Below are 20,197 nucleotides of genomic sequence, written 5' to 3'. Positions count from 1 at the left end.
TACCACCCCTCAACCATCAGGCTCCTGAACAAAAGGGCATGACTACACTCATTAAAGGAGTCTGTTCTCTTGCTATTTCATGCCCGTTATGTATTGTTACTTATTTATATGTGCAGTTGCACAGTTTGTTTACAGTTGTACAGATTTAGTAAGTCTGCCCACAGGAAAGAGACTCTCAGGGTTGTATCTGATGACGTGTATGTGCCCTGATAATAAACTTCACTTTCAACTTCAAACATAGTAAGCGTATTATTATTAAAAAAAACATTTAAGGTGCCGCGGAGTTTTCAGGCCGTGTAAAAATTTCCTGTTCAGAGCAGTGGTGGGCCTGCGCAGCTGGAAAACAAATGAGCGAGAACGTTGCCGGGGGGGGGGGCGATGTAGGGGACAGGCTGTGTGGTCTTTCAGCGGGGAGGGGAGGGATGTAGGGGACAGGCTGTGTGGTCTTTCAGCGGGGGGGAGGGAGATGTAGGGGACGGGCTGTGTGGTCTTTCAGCGGTGGGGAGGGCGATGTAGGGGACGGGCTGTATGGTCTTTCAGCGGGGGGGAGGGCGATGTAGGGGACGGGCTGTATGGTCTTTCAGCGGGGGGGAGGGCGATGTAGGGGACAGGCTGTATGGTCTTTCAGCGGGGGGGGCGGTAGGGCGATGTAGGGGACGGGCTGTATGGTCTTCCAGCGGGGAGAGAGGGCGATGTAGGGGACGGGCTGTGTGTCTTTCAGCGGGGGGGGGGAGGGCGATGTAGGGGTCGGGCTGTATGGTCTTTCAGCGGGGGGAGGAGGGCGATGTAGGGGACGGGCTGTGTGTTCTTTCAGCGGAGGGGGCGATGTAGGGGACGGGCTGTGTGGTCTTTCAGCGGGGGGAGGAGGGCGATGTAGGGGACGGGCTGTGTGTTCTTTCAGCGGAGGGGGCGATGTAGGGGACGGGCTGTGTGGTCTTTCAGCGGAGGGGGCGATGTAGGGGACGGGCTGTGTGGTCTTTCAGCGGGGGGAGGAGGGCGATGTAGGGGACGGGCTGTGTGTTCTTTCAGCGGAGGGGCGATGTAGGGGACGGGCTGTGTGGTCTTTCAGTGGAGGGGGCGATGTAGGGGACGGGCTGTGTGTTCTTTCAGCGGAGGGGGCGATGTAGGGGACGGGCTGTGTGGTCTTTCAGCGGGGTTAGGGGATGGGCTGTATGGTCTTTCAGCGGGGGGGAAGGGCGATGTAGGGGACGGACTGTGTGGTCTTTCAGAGGGGAGCGGTAGGGCGATGTAGGGGTCGGGCTGTATGGTCTTTCAGCGGGGGGAGGAGGGCGATGTAGGGGACGGACTGTATGGTCTTTCAGCTGGGGGGAGGGCGATTGGTCTTTCAGCGGGGTGGGGGTAGGGCGATGTAGGGGACGGGCTGTGTGGTCTTTCAGCGGAGGGGGGCGATGTAGGGGACGGGCTGTGTGGTCTTTCAGCGGGGGGGAGGGCGATGTAGGGGGCGGGCTGTATGGTCTTTCAGCGGTGGGGAGGGCGATGTAGGGGGCGGGCTGTATGGTCTTTCAGCGGGGGGGGGGGGAGGGCGATGTAGGGGACGGGCTGTGTGGTCTTTCAGCGGGGGGGAGGGCGATGTAGGGGTCGGGCTGTATGGTCTTTCAGCGGGGGGAGGAGGGCGATGTAGGGGACGGGCTGTGTGTTCTTTCAGCGGAGGGGGCGATGTAGGGGACGGGCTGTGTGGTCTTTCAGCGGGGGGAGGAGGGCGATGTAGGGGACGGGCTGTGTGTTCTTTCAGCGGAGGGGCGATGTAGGGGACGGGCTGTGTGGTCTTTCAGTGGAGGGGGCGATGTAGGGGACGGGCTGTGTGTTCTTTCAGCGGAGGGGGCGATGTAGGGGACGGGCTGTGTGGTCTTTCAGCGGGGTAGGGGTAGGGCGATGTAGGGGATGGGCTGTATGGTCTTTCAGCGGGGGAGAAGGGCGATGTAGGGGACGGGCTGTGTGGTCTTTCAGAGGGGAGCGGTAGGGCGATGTAGGGGTCGGGCTGTATGGTCTTTCAGCGGGGGGAGGAGGGCGATGTAGGGGACGGACTGTATGGTCTTTCAGCTGGGGGGAGGGCGATGTAGGGGACGGGCTGTGTGGTCTTTCAGCGGGGTGGGGGTAGGGCGATGTAGGGGACGGGCTGTGTGGTCTTTCAGCGGGGAGGCGATGTAGGGGACGGGCTGTGTGGTCTTTCAGCGGGGAGGGCGATGTAAAGGACGGGCTGTGTGGTCTTTCAGCGGGGAGGAGGGCGATGTAGGGGACGAACTGTATCGTCTTAAAGCGGGGGGTGTAGGCGATGTAGGGGACGGGCTGTGTGGTCTTTCAGCGAGGGGGAGGGCGATGTAGGGGACGGGCTGTGTGGTCTTTCAGCGGGGGGGGGGCGGTAGGGCGATGTAGGGGACGGGCTGTATGGTCTTTCAGCGGGGGCGGGGTAGGGCGATGTATGGAACGGGCTGTATGGTCTTTCAGCGGGGGGGGAGGGTGATGTAGGGGACGGGCTGTGTGGTCTTTTAGCGGGGAGGGTGATGTAGGGGACGGGCGGTATGGTCTTTCAGCGGGGTTGGGGGTGGGGGAGGGCGGCGAACACCGTGCGCGGCATTGGAAACGGACCCGCAGTGTCGGGAAAGGAACTGGTATCTCATAGAGCTCGGTACATTGGGGCCAGGATTGTAATTTCAACAAGTGGTGTTTTACCAGTCAGGGATTGTATTATTAACGTGAGGATTGTGAATATCATTGTACCGCCGCACAGCGACTAATTTCTCTCCCTCTCTCTCTCTCCTCTCTCTCTCTCTCTCTCTCTCTCTCTCCCTCCCTCTCTCTCTCTCTCTCTCCCCTTCTCTCTCCCTCTCTCTCTCTCTATCTCTCTCCTTCTCTCCCTCCCCCTCACTCTGTCCCTCTCTCTCTGTCTCTCGTTATATCTATCTATCTATCTACCTATCTATCTATCTATCTATCTATCTATCTATCTATCTATCTATCTATCTATCTGTCTGTCTGTCTGTCTGTCTGTCTGTCTATCTATCTTTCAGACAGTCTCACTATCGATCGGTCTATCTATCTGGGTATTGATCTATTTGTTCGGAAAAACACCACGGACCAGGTGCCAGCAGTAGAAATGGCAGCACTCTTTAAGGCTTCTAACTGGATATGAGAATGGTTTAGCAATGTAATGTACAAGAAGACGAAACTAGTTTAATTTGGCCTTTCATTTTATTTGGAGATACAACACGGAACCGGCCCTTCCGGCCCAATGAGTCGCACCGGCCAACAACCCACCGACTGAACCCTAGCCTAATCACAGGACAATTTACAATGACCAATGAACTTACTAACCGGCGTGTCTTTGAACTGTGGGAGGAAACCGGAGCACCCGGGGGAAACCCGCACGGTCCCGGTGAGGATCAGCGACGGAATTGAAGAGCCCCGAGCTGTAATGGCGTTGCGCCACCGTGGTGCCAGTGATTGGAACATTTAGGCAGGGAATGTCACATCAGAACAAGGATATTAATATCAGAGATTGTAATATCGACATCTTTCCCTAAGGTTGTCGTAGCCGGGGTGGGTGGGGGCGGTGTAGTGAGGGTAAGGTACTATTAACTGCTCCCAATGGCGCGCGTCTCAGACAGCCTCTGACAACCAAGTCCAGCGCCTGGTCCTCACGCGTGTCTCAGTTACTGAGCCCCGCGCAACCGTTCCTATTGACAGGAGAAGGGACAACGGCGGGTCGCTTCGGGCAGATGGGGCTCGTCAGCCATTCCAGCAGAAGGAAAACTTTGATCTCAAATCTCCCCTTGCCTTGTGGCTGCACTCACTCACGGGGAAGGTTTCGGCAGCAAGTCCCGAGGGAGAAAGCCGGAACTGGGGTCTCTTAGACATTTCAATGTTGAGTTCAACTCCTGCGACGCCGCTCTATCGATTCGACAGGTTAGTGGAGAGAAGGAGCTTGCTGTATGCGTAGCGGCTTTCTCTGTGTACCGTACTGCCCTGACTTGCCCGAACGCAACACCCGACCAACGGAGGCCTCAGAAATATCAACACTCAGAGGGTAAGGGCTGTCATGCAGGACAGGGATTGTAATATTAGGGTGAAGATTGGAATATCACATAGAGATACTAAGATCGACATAGCAGGCAAGTATTGTAATATCACAGAGGGAATGCAGACTGTAATATCAGGGTGCAGACTGTAATGTCTACAGGGGTGGTAATACTAGGCAGGGATTGTAATGCTAGAGTGTAATGAGAATGTAATGTCAGGGTTTTGCTTGTGATATCGGAAAGAGATATGTAATATCGACAGGGATTGTAATATCGGGCTGTGGAGAGTCAGATCAGCGAAGGATTGTCATTCAGCGCGGCAAAGGAAGTTATATCACGGCAACGGTTCTAATATCACGATATGGAGAAACAATATCACGATAGTGCTTGTGCCCGTGCAGCGGGCTCGCCCTCTCCACGGAGCTGATGAACCCAAAGGACCGGCAGAGACTGATGCAGTCCGGCACCAGCGAGATCACAGGAGCTTCCAGTCAGCATTGAACTCACTGTAGGACTGCCTTAGGGACTCTGGCTCCTAATATTCCCTCGGGGTTTACTCCCAAACCTTCCCCATGAGGGGGTGCAGCCACAAGGCAGCGGAGGTTTCAGATCAGAGTACTCCGTCTCCTAGAGGAGCTACCAGCCGCAGCGGACCAGCCCATCTGCCCGAAGCAACTGGTTTTAAGGCGCCAGTCACCCGCCTTTGCCGCTTCTCCTGTCAATAGAAACGATTCCGCCGGGTTTAGCAGCTGAGCCACACGTGAAAGCCGGGACCTGGTTGTCAGAGGCTGTCTGAGACGGGCGCCAGCTTCGGCTCGTAAACTCAAGGGGAGAATTGTCATAGCTGGACAGGGATTTCAACACGTGAGAAAATAAAGGTGGCGACTACATGGCGGAATAAGGAAAGTAGTATCAGGGAGGATTGTAATTGTCCAGAGGACTGGACTAGAATATGAAAACAAGAATATAAAATGTTGAGGTTTTATAAGAACCTGGTGAGGCCTCACGGAGTATTGTGAACAGTTTTGGGCCCCTTAAAGGATGCGCTGACATTGGAGAGGGTTCAGAGGAGGTTCATGGAGGTGATTCCGGGCTTGAACATCTGACGGCCCTGGTTCTGTATTCACTAGAATGAGGGGTGATCTAACTTATCGAATGGTGAAAGGCCTCGAAAGAGTGGATGTGGAGAAGATGTTTCCTGTGGTGGGAGAGTCTAAGACCAGAGGACACAGCTTCAGAGTAGAGGAAAGTCCTTTTAGAGCGGAGATGAGGAGGAATTTCTTTAGCCAGATTATAGTGTTCAACAGGATGGAATGGCGGAGCAGACTCGATGGGCCAAATGGCCTAATTCTGCTCCTGTATCTTAAAGTAATGTTTGAGCAAGAACTGAAGTATGGGAAGATGACGATAATATCGGGGAGGACTGTAATGTCTGGGAATGGACGGAAACATTGGGGCAAGGACTGTCACACCAGGCGGGGTTTGCCGTGCCGCAGGACCAGGGCCGTAGTTTCACGCAGGCAACATAACTCAGAATCGGCGGAGGAGCTGCCTCGGGTCCTCGGCCCACGGGGAAGGGGATGGGTGGAGCTGAAGGACTCACCATTGCAATGGCGCCCACCCCGTGCCCGGGCAGTGCCCCTGAGATCCTCCACCGTCCCGCGGACGCAGCCCCGCTCCCGCTCCGCCCGGAGCTCCGATAGGACGAGGAGCAGTAGTCGGGTCAGTTCCCGCGTTCCCGTCTTCTCCGCGGCCTCCAGCCCCGCGCCGGGCGGACTCAGGCAGCCGGCGAGCAGGAGGGGGCACAGGAGGAGGGGCAGCGTCCAGCGGTGCTCCATGCTACCTGTGGGGAGGAAAGTTCATCAGTGAGTCCGTGATCTGTGTCTCTGCTTGCTCACCACACCCCGCCCCCCGTATATCTTGTCGGTGAGGGAGAGGGTGGTCCCCAAATGTTCCTCCTCACGATTATTATTTCCTCTCCACTTCACCTCATCTCAACACCTTCCCGGTCTGTGGTGTCGATGAAGGGGTTCCCAAATTCTTCTCACAATGCTCATTCCTGCTCCAACACCTCGCTCCCCACCGCACCGACTCGACTTGCTGAGGTCTCCAGACTCTCCTGCACCGAGTCTCCGGGAGATCACACACCAGAGCCTGTCAAGGGATCGGCCGTGGCGAGAGCGAGCAGCTTCGCGTTCCTGTGTGTCAAATCTCCGGAGGTCTATCCTGGGCCCAGCACTTTGACGCAACCAGGAAGAAGGCACACCAGCGACTATTCTTCACCAGGACCCTGAGTTATGTCACCAAAGACTCTCACAAATGTCTAAGTCGTACGGAGGAGAGCGTTCTAACTGGCTGCCTCACCGTCTGGTGTGGAGGCTCCAATCTGCAAGATCATGGGAGGCTGCAGAGGGTTGTAAACCAGCCAGCGATATCACAGGCACAGCCCTCCCCAGCTTCTAGGACATCTTGCAATGGCGACGCCTCAAACCGGCGGCTGAGGGCCCTCACCCCACCGGACGTGGTGTCTTCCCTTTACTGCCATCGGAAGGAGGTTCAGGACCCACACTCAACTTTTAGGAACAGATTCTCCCCCTCCTCCTGCACATTTCTGAATGGCCCATGAACCCACAAAGTTACCTCGTTGTTCCATTTTCTTCTCGTTCTGTCATTCCAGAATTTTCTCCATTCCTATTATATCAGTTTCCCAAATATCCCTTCCCTCTCCTCAAATCTCTATTCCTTCTCTGCTCCTCTTATTCTAGCATCTTCCCACTATAAAGGGTCAATGGGTGACCCCAGATCTCCTCAGTCCATTCTCCATTCTCCCTGCATTCCCCTCATTTCAGCACCTTCACTGTGTTAACGGGAGTCCCGAAACTCTGCTCCCCTTTGCTGAATTGCAACAACTTCTTGGTATTCTGCGGGCCCCCGCATTCCCCTCCCCTAAAGTTTACTCTCTCCTTCACTCCAACGCTTTCCCGATATGTGTATCAGTGTGAATTCCCAAATTCCCTCTCACCCCCATTCCCCTCATCCCGACCCCAGGATGTTGGTTTGGTGAGGGTTCCCAAACACTCCTTCACTCCTCTCCAGTCTTTACTCTTTTCACCCAACTCCTTCCTAGTGTAAGGGGTAGGACAGAACAGGTGGGTAGGACAGACCAGGTGGGTAGGACAGATTCGGATGGGTAGGACAGATTCGGATGGTAGGTCAGACCGGGTGGGTAGGACAGACCAGGTGGGTAGGACAGACTCAGATGAATAGGACAGACCAGGTGGGTAGGACAGACCAGGTGGGTAGGACAGACTCAGATGGGTAGGACAGACTCGGATGGGTAGGACAGACCAGGTGGGCCGAAGGGCCTAGCCTTTCTGGTTCCGGGAATGAGAATGGCGTTTATTATCTCTGCCTTGAATTACGTGGAATTAGTCTTTTAGCGGAAGCAGTACAGTTGAATACATTACAGAATATAAATTAGGAAGTAAATAAATCGGGCAAAGATAAAGGAATAGTGAAGGTATTTCATGGGCTCGTTCACAAATCCGATGGAGGAGGGGAAGAAGCTGTTCCTGGGTCATTGAGCGTGTATCTTCAGGCTCCTGTACCTCCTCCCTGATGAGAAGAGGGCACGTCCAGGGTAGTGCGAGTCCAAAGCACTAAAATCAAAGATGTAACGTTGAGTCTTTATTAGCCGCTGGTGATGCCTCACTTGGAGTATTGAGAGGCATTTGGGCTCTTATTCAAGAAAGGATGTTCTGACATTGGATCGGGTTCAAAGGAAACTCATGAAAATAATCCCTGGATTGAAAGGCTTGCCAGCATTTAACGGCTCTGGGCCTCTCCTCACTGGAATTCAGAAGAATGGGGGTGGGGGCTCATTGAAACCTATCGAAAGTTGAAACATCTCCATAGAGTGGACGTGGAGAGGATGTCTCCTGTGGTGGGGGAGTCTAAGACCAGGGGACACAGACACAGAACAGAGGGGCGTCCATCTATTCTGAGATAAGGAGGAATTTCCTTAGCCAGAGGGTGGTGAATCTGTGGAATTCGTTGCTACATGCGGCTGTGAAGACCAGGTCACTGGGTATATTTAAAGCGGAGGTTGATAGATTCTTGATTGGTCAGAGCATGACGGGGTACGGGGAGAAGGCAGGAGACCGGGGCTGAGCGGAAATTGGATCAGCCATGGTCTGGTATGGTCTGGTAGGGTCTGGTAGGGTCTGGTACGGTCTGGTAGGGTCTGGTACGGTCTGGTAGGGTCAGGTACGGTCTGGTATGGTCTGGTAGGGTCTGGTAGGGTCAGGTACGGTCTGGTACGGTCTGGTAGGGTCTGGTAGGGTCTGGTACGGTCTGGTAGGGTCAGGTACGGTCTGGTAGGGTCTGGTAGGGTCAGGTACGGTCTGGTAGGGTCAGGTACGGTCTGGTACAGTCAGGTACGGTCAGATAGGGTCTGGTACGGTCAGATACAGGCTGGTAGGGTCTGGTAGGGTCTGGTATGGTCTGGTAGGGTCTGGTACGGTCTGGTAGGGTCAGGTAGGGTCTGGTATGGTCTGGTAGGGTCAGGTACGGTCTGGTAGGGTCAGGTACGGTCTGGTACAGTCAGGTACGGTCAGATAGGGTCTGGTACGGTCAGATACAGGCTGGTAGGGTCTGGTAGGGTCTGGTATGGTCTGGTAGGGTCTGGTACGGTCTGGTACGGTCAGGTAGGGTCAGGTACGGTCTGGTATGGTCTGGTAGGGTCTGGTACGGTCTGGTAGGGTCTGGTAGGGTCTGGTAGGGTCTGGTAGGGTCAGGTACGGTCTGGTAGGGTCAGGTACGGTCTGGTAGGGTCTGGTAGGGTCAGGTACGGTCTGGTAGGGTCAGGTACGGTCTGGTACAGTCAGGTACGGTCAGATAGGGTCTGGTACGGTCAGATACAGGCTGGTAGGGTCTGGTAGGGTCTGGTATGGTCTGGTAGGGTCTGGTACGGTCTGGTAGGGTCAGGTAGGGTCAGGTACGGTCTGGTATGGTCTGGTAGGGTCTGGTACGGTCTGGTAGGGTCTGGTAGGGTCTGGTAGGGTCAGGTACGGTCTGGTAGGGTCAGGTACGGTCTGGTACAGTCAGGTACGGTCAGATAGGGTCTGGTACGGTCAGATACAGGCTGGTAGGGTCTGGTAGGGTCTGGTATGGTCTGGTAGGGTCAGGTACGGTCTGGTACGGTCAGATAGGGTCTGGTACGGTCAGATACAGGCTGGTACGGTCTGGTAGGGTCAGGTACGGTCTGGTATGGTCTGGTAGGGTCTGGTACAGTCAGGTACGGTCAGATAGGGTCTGGTACGGTCAGATACAGGCTGGTAGGGTCTGGTAGGGTCAGGTACGATCTGGTACGGTCAGGTACGGTCAGATAGGGTCTGGTACGGTCAGATACAGGCTGGTACGGTCTGGTAGGGTCAGGTACGGTCTGGTAGGGTCAGGTACGGTCTGGTACAGTCAGGTACGGTCAGATAGGGTCTGGTACGGTCAGATACAGGCTGGTACGGTCTGGTAGGGTCAGGTACGGTCTGGTATGGTCTGGTAGGGTCTGGTACGGTCTGGTAGGGTCAGGTACGGTCTGGTACGGTCTGGTAGGGTCAGGTACGGTCTGGTAGGGTCAGGTACGGTCTGGTACGGTCTGGTAGGGTCAGGTACGGTCTGGTATGGTCTGGTAGGGTCTGGTACGGTCAGGTACGGTCTGGTAGGGTCAGGTACAGTCAGGTACGGTCAGATAGGGTCTGGTACGGTCAGATACAGGCTGGTAGGGTCTGGTAGGGTCAGGTACGATCTGGTACGGTCAGGAAGGTAAGAAGCTGCAGAGTGTCATGCACTCACTCAGCCCAGTACATCCCTCCCCACCATCGGGAGTATCTACACCAGGTGCTGCCTCAGGAAGGCAAGGTCACCGTCAAAGATCGTCACCATCCGGGCCGCGCCATCTTCTCGCGTCTCCCATCGGGCAGGAGGTACAGAAGCCCGAAGCCCCACTTCACCAGGTTCAGGATCGGCTGCCTCCTGTCAACAGTTCAGTTCTTGAACCAAACCAGCCCAACCCTAATCATCACCTCAGTGTAGACCAATCTGCTCTGCACTGGACATGTTCTCTTTTGTTTTAATTGCGTTTTCTTGGAGGAAGGGTGGTGGATAATTTATGTTCTTTGTGAATGCGAAGTCATCTATTTTGGAAGTGACAATGGAATATCAATTCATTATTTAAACGGTGCTGTGTACAGAGAGACTTGGAAGCACTTGTGCAAAAGTTTGGTTTGCAGGTGCAGCCGGCTATCAAGAAGGCAAATGGGATGTTGGCCTTCATTGGTAGAGGGATTGAACTTAAAAGCGGAGATGTTATGCTGCAACTTTACAGGGTACTGGTGAGGCCGCACCTGGAGTGCTGCGTGCAGTTCTGGTCTCTGTACTTGAGGAAGGATATACTGGCTTTGGAGGCAGTGCAGGGGAGGTTCCGCGGGCTCATTCCAGAGGCGAGGGGGTTAAACTATGAGTCGCCTGGGACTGTACTCGCTGGAATTCGGAAGGAGAGGGGATCTTATAGAAATAATAGACAATTCTGAAAGGAATCTATAAGATAGAGGCTGGAAAGTTGTTTCCACTGTGGGTGAAACCAGAACCAGGACACATCGCCTCTGGATTCAGAGAAGTCAATTTAGGACGGAGGCGAGTAGCAATGCAAGTTGATAGGCTGATTAAGAAGATGCGCTGGTCTTCATTGGTCCGGGAACTGAATGCAGAAGCCACCAGGTAATGCTGCAGCTGTATAAATCCCTGGTTCGCCCGCACTTGGAATATCGTGGTCAGTTCTGGTCGCTTGATTATAGGAAGGACGTGGGAGCTTTAGAAAGGGTGCAGAAGAGACTCACCAGGTTGCTGCCTGGATCAGAGAATATTGTTTCATGAAGAAAGGTTAAGTGAGTTAGGGCTTTTTCTCTTTGGAGCAAAGGAGGATGAGAGATGACTTGATAGAGACGTACAAGACGATAAGAAGCATAGATCGAGTGGACAATCAGAGACCTTTTTCCCAGGACGGAAATGGCTAATACGAGGGGCGTTAATTTTAAGGTGATTGGAGGAAAGTATTGGGGGGATGTCAGAGGTAGGTTTTTTTCCACTACAAGAGAGTGATGGAAGTGTGGAACCCTGCCGGGGGCGGTAGAGGCAGATACATCAGGGACATTTAAGGACTCTTAGGTAGACAGGTGGGTGGTAGAAAAATGGAGGGTTATGTGGGAGGGAAGGGTTAGGTTGGCCTTAGAGTAGGTTAGAAGGTCGGCACAACATCGTGGACCGAGGGGCCTGTATGGTGTTGTACTGTTCTATATTTTATATCTTAACTTGGAGATCAGGTGGCATCTATGGAGGGGAATAAACAGTCGACATTTTGCCGTGGCAGTAGCCGGAGTTGTCACCATATTAAACATTTTCTTGCTCCTTTTTATTTTATTTTAACCGCATTACAGATATTTCGAGTTCAAATTCAAATTCAAGTTTATTGTCCTGTCTAATGTACACAAAACAACGTTCCTCCGGATCAAGGTGCACAATAGAGTGTTGTAGCTTTCACACAGGACACAATGTAATATTACCTCAGATAATAAGGTGCACTTATTTAAAAAGTAAACACTATAACGCTACTGGTGTTTCATACACAAAATAACTGTTTCCTATCCTAACAGAGGAGAGGCTGTACTTGATCTGGTATTGGGAAATGAACCTGGTCAGGTGTCAGATCGCTGAGTGGGAGAGCATTTTGGAGATAGTGATCACAATTCTATCTCCTTTACCATAGCATTGGAAAGGGGTAGGAACAGACAAATTACGAAAGTGTTTCATTGGAGTAAGGGGAAATATGAGGCTATCAGGCAGGAACTTGGAAGCATAAATTGGGAACAGATGTTCTCAGGGAAATGTACGGAAGAAATGTGGTAAATGTTCAGGGGATAATTGCGTGGAGTTCTGCATAGGTACGTTCCAATGAGACAAGGAAAGGATGGTAGGGTACAGGAACCGTGGTGTACAAAGGCCTTTGTAAATCTAGTCAAGAAGAAAAGAAGAGCTTGTGAAAGTTTCAAAAACTAGGTAATGATAGAGATCTAGAAGATTATAGGGCTAAGAGGAAGGAGCTTAAGAAATAAATTAGGAGAACCAGAAGGGGACATGAGAAGGCCTTGGTGGACAGGATTAAGGAAAACCCCCAAGGCATTCTACAAGTGTGTGAAGAGCAAGAGGATAAGATGTGAGAGAATAGGACCAATCAAGTGTGACAGTGGAAAAGTGTGCATGGAACCGGAGAAAATAGCAGAGGTACTTAATGAATACTTTCCTTCAGTATGGAAAAGGATCTTGGAGATTGTAGGGATGACTTACAGTGGACTGAAAAGCTTGAGCATGTAGATATTAAGAAAGAGGATGTGCTGGAGCTTTTGGAAAGTATCAAGTTGGATAAGTCACTGGGACCGGATGAGATGTACCCCAGGCTACTGTGGGAGGCGAGGGAGGAGATTGCTGAGCCTCTGGCAATGATCTTTGCATCATCAGTGAGGACAGGTGAGGTTCCGGAGGATTGGAGGGTTGCAGATGTTGTTCCCTTGTTCAAGAAAGGGAGTAGAGATAGCCCAGGAAATTATAGACCAGTGAGTCTTACTTCAGTGGTTGGTAAGCTGATGAAGAAGATCCTGAGAGGCAGGATTTATGAACATTTGGAAAGGTATAATATGATTAGGAATAGTCAGCATGGCTTTGTCAAAGGCAGGTCGTGCCTTACGAGCCTGATTCAATTTTTTGAAATGTGACTAAACACATTTATGAAGGTAGAGCAGTAGATGTAGTGTATATGGATTTCAGCAAGGCATTTGACAAGGTACCCCATGCAAGGCTTATTGAGAAAGTAAGGAGGTGTGGGATCCAAGGGGAAATTGCTTTGTGGATCCAGAACTGGCTTGCCCACAGAAGGCAAAGAGTGGTTGTAGACGGGTCATATTCTGCATGGAGGTCAGTGACCAGTGGTGTGTCTCAGGGATCTGTTCTGGGATCCCTTCTCTTCGTGATTTTTATAAATGTCCTGGCTGAAGAGGAGGAGGGATGGGTTAGTAAATTTGCTGATGACACAAAGGTTGGGGGTGTTGTGGATAGTGTGGAGGGCTGTCAGAGGTTTCAGTGGGAAATTGATAGGATGCAAAACTGGGCTGAGAAGTGGCAGATGGAGTTCAACCCAGATAAGTATGAGGACTGATGTGGTTCATTTTGGTAGGTCAAATATGATGGCAGAATACAGTATTAATGTTAAGACTCTTGGCAGTGTGGAGGATCAGAGGGACCTTGGGATCCGAGTCCATAGGATGCTCAAAGCTGCTGCGCAGGTTGACTCTGTGGTTAAAAAGACGTACGGTGCATTGGCCTTCATCAATCGTGGGATTGAGTTTAGGAGCCAAGAGGTAATGTTGCAGCTGTATAGAACCCTAGTCAGACCCCACTTGGAGTACTGTGCTCAGTTCTGGTCGCCTCACTACAGGAAGGATGTGGAAGCCATAGAAAGGGTGCAGAGGAGATTTACAAGGATGTTGCCTGGATTGGGGAGCATGCCTTATGAGAATAGGCTGAGTGAACTTGGCCTTTTCTCCTTGGAGCGACGGAGGATGAGACGTGACCTGATAGAGGTGTATAAGATGATGAGAGGCATTGATCATGTGGATAGTCATAGAGACTTTTCCCCAGGGCTGAAATGGCTAACACGAGAGGACAGAAGTTTAAGGTGCTTGGAAGTAGGTACAGAAGAGATGTCAGGGGTAAGTTTAATTATTCAGAGAGTGGTGAGTGTGTGGAATGGGCTGCTGGCGACGGTGGTGGAGGCGGATACGATAGGGTCTTTTCAGTGACTCCAGGACAGATACATGGAGCTTAGAAAAATAGAGGGAATTGATTTGCAGGGGATGGAGGGAGATGGGCCCGCTGACAGGGCCTGGCGACTGGCCACTTTTTGATATTCCAAGCGAAGGCAGCGCGCCTGCAGGGTTCCGGATTTCGTGGCTGATCTGGGCCGCTGCCCCTGACTGGAGTGTCCCGGGAGAACACGGAACATCGGGAGCCAGAGGGTTAGCTGCCGGGGGCTGTGTGTCCGGACAGCTGCGCCTTTCTGCTGCCGACTCTCTGGGTGAGAGCTTGGAAAAAGCGACGGAACAGAATTTTAACATCATAAATCAGCGAGTTGTTTGATATGTCTCCCCTCCCGCCGTGAAACGGGGGCACCTTTTTCGCTTATTAGGGTGGGGGGACGAGAGAGAAAGGGGAAGAGAGAGGGGGAGAGGGGAGAGGAGGAGAGGGGGAGAGAGAGAGGAGGAGGGGAGAGGGAGAGGGGAGAGAGAGACAGAAGGGGAGGGGAGAAGGGAGTGTGGGAGAGGGGCCGAGGAGAGAGGGGAGGGGGAGAGAGGGGGACAGGGGGAGAGTGGGACAGGGGATGGGGAGAGAGACAGGGAGAGAGAGAGGGAGAGGGAGGGGGAGAGGCGGAGAGAGGGGGAGGATGGGGAGAAGGGGAGAGGGAGGAAGAGGGAGAGAGAGGAAGGGGGGGACATAGAGAAAGAAACGGTATGTCGAATTACAGGGTGGGATAATGCTGGCGGGATGTGGCTTTGCCTTGCTGCTGCTTGTGCGTGGGAGGGGGAGCTGGGGGAGGGGGCTTTGGGCTTCTAACGTTTTGGGGCACTCCTGTTTTTGTGAAAGTTGGCGAAGAAGAAGAATTTCAGGATGTATGTTGTATATATTTCTCTGACATTAAATGTACCTTTGAAACTTATTGAAGGTGAGAGGGGAAAGTTCAAAGGAGCTGTGAGGGGCGAGTTTTTTTACGCAGAGAGGAGTGGGTGATTGGAATCTGCTGCCAGGGGTGCTGATGGAGGCAGATACGATAGAGGTGTTTAACCGGCTAGTAGACAGACACAGATATGCAGGGAACGGAGGGAGATGGACATTGAGTACGGGGAATGGAGGGAGATGGACATTGTGTACGGGGACTGGAGGGGGATGGACGTTGTGTATGGGGAATGGAGGGAGATGGACGTTGTGTATGGGGAATGGAGGGAGATGGACGTTGTGTACAGGGAATGGAGGGAGATGGACATTGTGTATGGGGAACAGAGGGAGATGGACGTTGTGTATGGGGAACGGAGGGAGATGGACATTTCGTATGGGGAATGGAGAGAGATGTACGTTGTGTACAGGGAACGGAGGAAGACGGACAGTGTGTACGCAGAAGGGGTCAGTTTAATTCAGCACGGTGTTCAGGACAGACACTGTGGGCCGAATGGCGATGCTGTGCTGAACTGTTCTGTGTTATACATAGGATCTCATCAGGAAGGGATGGCTGTAAATCAGGCGAAGCGGACATTTCAGGCAACAATCCTGCCAACTGACCGCAAAGATGGATTTAGAACAAGATTAACCCCTTGTTTACCCCTGGATTAGGGACTTCAGACTGTGAAAGGGAAGAATTAACCCCCAGACCGACATGTAACACATTGTCTCGTAAAATAACCGGTAATTTTCAAAGGCAAACGCGACCTCAGACTATCAGGTAACAACTGTTTAATTCGCAATCATGGAGATGTATTTTACTTCGGGTTTAACCCATAATTATGTACAGCTCTATATCATGTTAACTTCAATTGCAATTAATACCTTTATCTTAACATGGAATCGTGGCGATGTCAGTGTTTCTGGCATTTTAACCCATTATTAAATAAAATTCTATATCATGTTAACGTTAACTTCAATTAAATCCTTAATCTTAATACAGAAAATATTAATCTCTCAATCGTTAAATCTAGAACATGGAATTAGTATAATTAATAATTTCATGGAACATGAAATACAGAATTGCGTTTACAAAACAAATCAATTACATCGCAATATCATCATTAAAGTTTTAAATCTGCGCAAAAAAATACTGTTCCTGGATTTGAGTCTGGTGCTGTCTTAAAGAATTTATTGGTTTTGTTACCAATTTAAATCATCCTAGAACGTAGAACAGTACAGGCCCTTCGGCCCACAATCTACTCCTCGATCAATCCGACCTTCCCTCGCACGTAATTCTCCATTTTTCTATCATTTAAGAGTCTCTTAATTGTCCCTAAAGTATCAGCCTCTCCCACCGCCCCCAGAAGGGCGGTCCCACACCCACCACTCGCTGTAAGTCACACACCCTCGATATCCCCCCGCCCCGATACTTTCCTCTAATCACCTCAAGAAACTGCCGCCCTGGGAAAAAGCCTCTGGCGGTCACTCATTCTCTGCCTCTTTATCATCCTGTTCACCCCTATCGTCACCTCTCATCCTCCTTCACTCCAGAGAGAAAAGCCCCAGCTCGCTCAACCTCTCCTCATCAGATATGCTCTCGAATCCAGGCAGCATCCTGGCAAATCTCCTCTGCACCCTCTCTACAGCTTCCACATTCTGGGAGTAGTATTGAATTGAACTTGTTGTATGAGATTTCAGTTCTGGGAGGGTGAAGGTGGGGCGAGGCCGGGCTGTGGGTGTGTGGGTGCCGGAGAGGGTTTCAGTTCTGGGAGGGTAAAGGTGGGGCGAGGCCGGGCTGTGGGTGTGTGGGTGCCGGAGAGGATTTCAGTTCTGGGAGGGTAAAGGTGGGGCGAGGCCGGGCTGTGGGTGTGTGGGTGCCAGAGAGGATTTCAGTTCTGGGAGGGTGAAGGTGGGGCGAGGCCGGGCTGTGGGTGTGTGGGTGCCGGAGAGGGACTTATCCAGACACTTTCCCAAGATGGCTCCGTTCCAGAGCGGGGATGACGCAGTTGCAGCAAGACAACAGCTTTCACAGGACTATAGGACCGCAGTGCGTAGCAGCAGCGTTCGGCCATTCAGCCCATCGATTCTGTCCCTCCATTCTATCATGGCTGATTAATATCCCTCTCAGCCAAATTGTCCTGCCTTCTCCTCGTAACCTTTGATGCCAATCAACCTCCGCTTTAAATGTACCCAAAAGTTGGCCTCCACAGCCGTCTGTGGCAATGAATTCCACAGATTCGCCACCCTCTGGCTAAAGAAATTCCTCCTCTTCTCTGTTCTCATGTGATATAAACCATTAATAATTTTATTATGTTGTAATAAATCTGATTTTTGGCGTTTAGTATTTAGTGCAAGAAGTATACGTCAGAATATTTATACATTGTGAATATCTATATTACTGAGGAGTTTTTGAAGTTTATTTTTTTATCATTCTAAGTAATTAGAATGCTCAGCACTAACTGCGGGTATTTTTTATACTCCAATTAATATTCAACTTTATTGATGTGCTTTGGTGCAAAATGACTTGATTCGAGCTTGTAATCTGTTTACTAACCAACCGGTAACGTCGTGGAGTGTATTAAGCTCGCAGTCCAGGAACTACGCCCCCGCCCCTCCCCCGACTGCCTCTCTGTTACTATGCGCCGTCTTGTCTGTGTTTCAGTTCAGCTTGAGAAGTCGGGAGGCTATTCGGAAAAGCCTTTGCTGGGGACGGGTCGGGTGGAGTGCCGGTGGGTGAGAGAGGGGAGCAGAGAGATGCGAGGGTGCAGCAGTCGGCTGGAGCAGACATCTCATGGAAAGAGAGACACCGTTCCAGATGCAGGCAGCGGGCTGTATTTGACCGTAACACTCAAATAAACTTGTTTTTAACATTAACGGCAGGGACTGTTTTTGTTGATGTAACATTATAATTCCAAAGAAGATTTGATTGTGAAGATTTGAAAAATATATAACAATAGCATTCTAAATAATTCTAACTTAACAAGATTTTAAAAATAACATTCATATTGTAAGAAGTTATTTCTAATTTCCATCATACTAACAATGAGCATTTTAATGCGTCTTTAATATTCTAAGTGTTTATTGCCAGCTGTATTGACGCAAGTCACCAGGGCTTGTACACCTAAGTTTAAAGCGTCAGTGACATTAAGCCTGATTCTGATTTGATTCTGGAATATTCGAAGAAAATTTGCTTCACAACTTTCTTAGCATAAAGTGTGTGGATATTATAAGATAATGGCGATATTCTAAGTATTTTGTTCAAACTTTCCTAACACGAGAAGTAACGATTCGCTGAGCAGTAACTTTTGAGGTAATTTGTGCTTCTCAGTAACGGCGGGATTATTTTTGACATAATATTCACATTATTGGGAATTATTTCTAACAGGGAAGAATATTAAAATTTGATATCGACATTTCATTTGGTTAGCGTTTTTATGCAACTTCAATATTTCAAGTATTTACGTATATTGAACTTTATTAATATAGATAATCGCAGATTGTCCATGTGAGTTTCATATTCTAAGTGAAGTTAGTTTGAAATTTGTGACTATTTTAATATAAGAAATTAGTTTAAACATTAATAAGAACAGTAACTTTAACATGATGTTAACATTTAAGGTAATGTGTTCTAACATTAATGGTGGGGATTTTAAAAAATAGAAAATAAACTAAAAATGATTAATTAATTTCTTTTTGGGACTTTTAAAAATAAGATTAACATGGTAAATTATTTTACATAAGTAATTTTAAAATTTAACATTCTAATTAAGTATTTTAACTTACTTAAGAGTAACGGTGTCCACGGCCTTAATATTACAAGTTTATACACAAGTTTATTAACATAAATCACCAGCGTTTGTTCCTATGACTTTAATATTCCAAGTGAAATGACGGCGTAACTTTCTGAACATAAAATGTATGGATATTTAAATATAACACCGATGTTCTAATTAGTTCAAACTGCTCGAATACCGAAACATCAACTGTTTATTCTTTTCTATAGCTGCTGAGTTCATCCGGCATTTGGGCTGTGTTGCTTTGGATTCCCAGCATCTGCAGACTTTCTCGTGTTTATGAGTTTTTAAATATAATGTTAACATTTGAAGTAATTTGTCTAATTACCTTAGCGTGAATGGAGATTTTATTTTTAACCTTAAGTATTGTAGGTGATTATCTGTAACATAGTAAAAAAATTCAAATTCAATGTTATCATTCTAAGTAACTATTTTAATTACTGAACGTTGTATCTTTAATACAATTTAAAGTATCGAGATGCAGATTCACCAACTTTAATCATCAGGGATTATTCACATTCTGAGCGAGTCTTTCCAATGTGTGAATACTTCAATATCTCAATCATAACCTGAGTATTAATTGAAACTTTCCTACACAAGCAGAAAGGATTTTTTAACAAAACATTAACATTTGAAATAATTAGTTCCAATTTTATTATCATTAACAGTGGGGATTTTGATGCATTTTTGATATTCCTTAGTGTAAATTAAAAATGTTCCATATCATGTTAGTACACTAAGCACTTGTTTCAAACTTTCACATAAACTGGGGATAACAGTATTTCTAAGTAATTAGCATAGGTCTTGGGCATTTTTAAGAGAACATTTTTCTAAAATAAACTGTTTAAAAATAATTAAGATTTTTTAAGATGGCAATTTTCTAATATAACATCTTAAGATAATTTTAAGAGAACAATTTTTAATATAACAATTTTCTAATACAGCAATTTTAGGATAATGAAGATAATCTTATTTTTAACTTTGAAACATAACCGGGATAAATATGCCCGCACTCTTGCGATTTTGTGTTTTTCGCTCGTTTCTTTGCCGTTTGAGTGATTTTTGTTTGTATCAGGGTGGAGCGGGAGGGGTGTTGGTGATTTTCTTTCATTGGCTGCTCTTGGTTTCGTGGCTGTCTCCGGGAAGACGAATCTCAGGGTTGGATACTGCATACATACTTTGACAATAAATGTTCTTTGAATACGTGAATAAACTGTGAGGACGTTTCAATATGGCGAAAATATGATGTCGAGAAATGTTTTAACTGTGCGGACTTTTAGTGCAATGTCTTTCTATCCAATTTGATTGACATCATTGTCAGGAGATTTTTCTAAATGCGATACCAATATCCTAAGTACCGTAATTATTTATCATTATCTTAGCATGTACAGTGGCGAAGAGTCAGATTTGAATTAATTTTCTCTAACTCTATGACTGTGAGGAACTTTGGGTGCTATGTTAACATTTTGAACATCTTTTGCCACATAAACTGTAAGGAATTTTAAATGTAATGTTGCCATTCTGGACAATTATTGTTGAATTTCACAT

Source organism: Mobula hypostoma, chromosome 28, assembly GCF_963921235.1.
Source record: "Mobula hypostoma chromosome 28, sMobHyp1.1, whole genome shotgun sequence".
NCBI classification, from domain to species: Eukaryota; Metazoa; Chordata; class Chondrichthyes; order Myliobatiformes; family Myliobatidae; genus Mobula; species Mobula hypostoma.
The sequence above is the reverse complement of the archived record's forward strand: the minus strand, read 5'-3'. Positions refer to the sequence as shown.